The sequence below is a fragment of the Rhagoletis pomonella genome, unplaced genomic scaffold (genome assembly GCF_013731165.1).
Source record: "Rhagoletis pomonella isolate Grant_MI unplaced genomic scaffold, Rhpom_1.0 Rhpom_scaffold_00007, whole genome shotgun sequence".
NCBI lineage: Eukaryota > Metazoa > Arthropoda > Insecta > Diptera > Tephritidae > Rhagoletis > Rhagoletis pomonella.
Window position 1 is genome coordinate 22,181,610 of NW_023458561.1, and position 4,222 is coordinate 22,185,831.

The following is a 4,222-nucleotide window of genomic DNA, read 5'->3' on the forward strand; positions in this document are numbered from 1 at the left end:
TGTAGCGGAAATTGAACACCGCGCACACAGGTGTGAATTATTAACCCTCCGACCTTGACAGTGAGCGAGCACATAAGTTTCGCATAATAGCAGAGGAGCTATGTGGTACGAGCGGGAGCGGGAGCGGCAGAGGCTGAGATTGAGACTGAAGGAAAGCACGCTGCGTGGCGAGTTGTTGACGCGTTGCCCAAAATTAAAGAAAAGGAACTTTACGTCATTTGTTGTTTGTTGTTTGTGTCGCCTCAAGCCACCACGTGTAGCAGCTACAAATGTGATAAATGCGATTTTTAACGCGTCGTTTAATTCACGCCATAAGTGTATTTTGTCTGTCTCTGCCTCACTTTTGCTAATTTGTTTTCTTTTCAAATAAATACTTACTTTTTTCTTCTTCTCGCCTGAGGTACTAATTCAAAGTTGCGTGGAGCTGTCATTTGGTTGGCAGATATTAATCACAGCAGTGCAAATATTACAAGGTCAGCGATGTTAATTTGCCAGATTTTAGCAGCAGTATAAGACGAGGCGGCATTACTGCTAATTGGCTTGAATTAGGAGCGCTTGTCTATAAGCGGAAATTCATTGGAGCACCAATTATGAAGTGCTATTAAAGGCAAATATTATTTATGCCAAAATAACTAAGGCAGAGCTTAAGGTTTGATTTATTAAAAATTTGATTTTTTTTTTTAATCTAATCAAAGCTACTTACATAGTTTGGGTGCATTTCACAAGCAGTCTTTTAGTAGCCGTCGCATTTTATCGCAAACTACATCGCAGATAATTTGATGTTGCTGCTGCAAAAGATAATTGCGGAAATTTCTTTCCTTGGCTATTTTTTCTTAAGTTCTGTTAGCTATATAGCTCAGAACGCTACAATATTTTTGTCTACGCTTCAATTCTATGTTTTATGTTGCATTCATGAGTTAGAACAAAATTTATGTCAAGACAATTATTTATTACTATAGTACTTATCATAACTATACGACACTCACATATTAACTAATTTTTATTACTTTTTAATTTTAATAACTGTTTTTATAAATGTACAGTTTATTCTTTGACAAAAATCAAATAAGTCCAGCTTTCAAGGATTGTGCAAAATATTGAAAAAATTTCGTAAAATTTTTCGTGATTTTTAATTACATTTCTTAGAAACATTTTGAGTATGCAATTTTATAGCCCAATGAAGTTTAATAGTAAAGTGCAAATTTGAAGTATCTGTAATATATATAATAATACTAATATCAAATAAAAATCTGAGCTACAAATTTAAGGTTTTATTAGACTCTAAGTATAACTTCAACACACAATTTAAATTTGTTAGAAATTCTTTGTTAATAAGACTTAATATCGTAAAATATTTATCCAGCAAGCATCTCTTAGTACATCCAAATACGCTTGTCAACGTCACCTGAGCTTTACTGCTATCGAGAATCGAGTATGGTCTTCCAATATATGGACATTGTGCCGAGAGACTTTGCGCACCGCATCATCATGCAATACGTAGGAGCCTTCGAACCTTTCTTACATCAGTATGCCGAACGTGAAAATATCCACTGAGGCATGTGAGAAAGGCATCGCTTCCTGACAAATTATTGATGATGTCAAACGAAAGTACGTCAAATGATGCTTTTCGGGCGGCTTTCGCCAATCTTAAGGCTACCTATAAATCAAAATGTTGCTCCCTTCTCTACACGGAAGGTTCAAAGTCTGCCGACTCAACATCTTTCGCCGTTGTGACTAACAAAAGCAATGTTATTTCTAAGTCGCTTCTGCTTCCAACATGCTCTATATACACTGCCGAGGCTACTGCAATCCTACAGGTCGTCAATTTTGCGACGAAAACAAAGGAAAATATTTCAAGCTCCAATCTATTATTATTATCATTACTTGCGAACTCTCTGCTGATTTGGGATCAGCACCGTCTATGCCGTTGAAGTTGCCCATTGTAGGGAAATATACAGTTCGTAATCTTGAATTTAACCAGACTTTCAAAGGAAAACGAAAACGGAGTCATCATAGCTAATACATAAAAACAAGTATATCTCAAGAAAAAAAATCGGATAACAAAATTAATTTTAAATTTAAAGGTGAGGAGTAGTACCAAATGATGTCCTAGGTAAAAATGAGCAAATAAATTTTGTTTTCACTTTGAGGTTGGGATATCTCAAAGTCCTGACATACTAGAGCAATTCAATTTGAATTCAGCACAAACAAATCTATAAGAAACGATATGATAAGAAAGTAAAATTTTGTCGAACTTCGTTATCTGCAAATCTGGACTTTAATCTGGTAAAAATTGCGTAACGTTTGAATAATAATTCTCAAATATTGCAAGATTATCTCCATTGCAGTTTTTTTAAACGAAAATTTTTCATTAAAGATGATTTTCACAAAAACTACTTTGTGATGCCATGTGGGTTGATTTTTATAACAGTATCTCATTTTTGGAAAAGTGCAGATAGATAGTATGGTATATAAGCGCTTGCTATGCGTTTGGGAAAAAGTATTTCAGAGGGTAATATGCTCTGCTCAACGCCGAGTAACGATCATTATTTAATTAAATGTATTTCAATTTCAAAGTTCCTGCAAAACCTTTGGAAAATTCCTGAAATTAATTTGAAATTGAACTGCATATATAGCAAAGCTATATGGAAAACCCGCTGTGCGTCGGCCGCTGTGGTGTAGTGGTAAGCAGTGCGCGCTTCCGCTCCGCAGAACCTGGGTTCAAATCCTGGTCAAAGCAACATCGCCAAAAAATATAGAAAAAAGGTTTTTTCTTAACAGCGGTCGTCCATCGGCAGGCAATGGCAAACCTCCGAGTGTTTTTCTGCCATGAAAAACAGCTTCTCATAAAAAATACAATCGCCGTTCGGAGTCGGCGTAAAACTGTAGGTCCCTCCGCTTTGTGTGGCAACATCAAGGCGCACGCCACAAGTTGGAGGAGAAGCTCGGCCAAACACTAACATATGTGTAAGCGCCAATCTATTATTATTATTATATGGAAAACCCCCTTTTGAAACCAAACAAAAGGGTTTGAAAGCCTAGATTTTAACTTAGTGTAGAGTTCCATGAATAGCATAACTACGTGGCTCATCTTGTCTTGAGAAAATGCGTATAAAGGACTTATTAAAGCAAGTTGTTTAAGTCAGTCCAAGTTGCACACATTGACATGCAAATTGCACAATTCTATGAAAAATATTCAACTCTTACCAATCCTCTGAAACTAATTAAAATAAAAAAGTAAAGAAAGAAATGTTCAATGTGTTTATTTCTCCTTAGTTTTTCTCCACCAGCTTTGTATCTATTATCTAATCAAATCGCACCTTAACGAGCTCATCACGCTGCCGTGAACTGTCACTAAAAATAACTAAATAAATGCATAATTCAACGCATTAATGCAGTTGATTAATATATCAAAATAAACAGGCCATAACGAAGTCACTCCATCTTTCACCATACTTGGAACGCAAGTGTGGCTTGCGAAAATCTTTATTTATATCATTTTTACGTTTGTCGGTGCGCAAATGAGCAACGCTGATCGCTTATCGCGTTATCGCCTTATCGCGATGTTGCGATTTGATTTGTGTGCCAACGCCGCGCATTAATATTCAGTGCGCGAAAGCAAGGAACGCTGGGAGCAGCAAGGAAGAGGGGGACGAAGGAGATACCCACGACAGAAGGCGTATGAGAAAGAAAAACTGCTTTAAATTTGATTTATCACCTTTGCGGTGATTATGCAAATATGCGTACCTGTGCGCGTGCGCGTGCGAAACCAACCCCACTCAGTGCGTCGCACAGCCAGCCCAATGCTGGCCAGGAGCAATACTTATAGCGCTAACGCTAAAGCTGGAGCAGTTGCAAATGCTGCAGCTAAATTGTAGGCTCAGCTGCGATTGAAGTCTTAGCTGCTGGCTCTGGTTGGTTGTGGCTGTCCAGAATTGTATATAAATGGGCTGGTCTAACACCACAGTTTCTGCAGGCCATCTTCGATACTACGCCTGCCGCTTTGATATTTGCCGAATTGCAAGTGTATGTGTATGTGTGTGTGTGTGTGTGTGTGCGTGTATGCTTTGGCTGCCCCAACTCAGCGATAACATCAGCGGTAACAAGCAAATGCGCGCCAATCCACGCAGACGCATTGGCACTCGCAAGCACAGCAACTAAGCCTCTAATTCCCACAGCCAATTTCGATCAACTCCCCATTTCTGCACCACTTTTCTTCTTC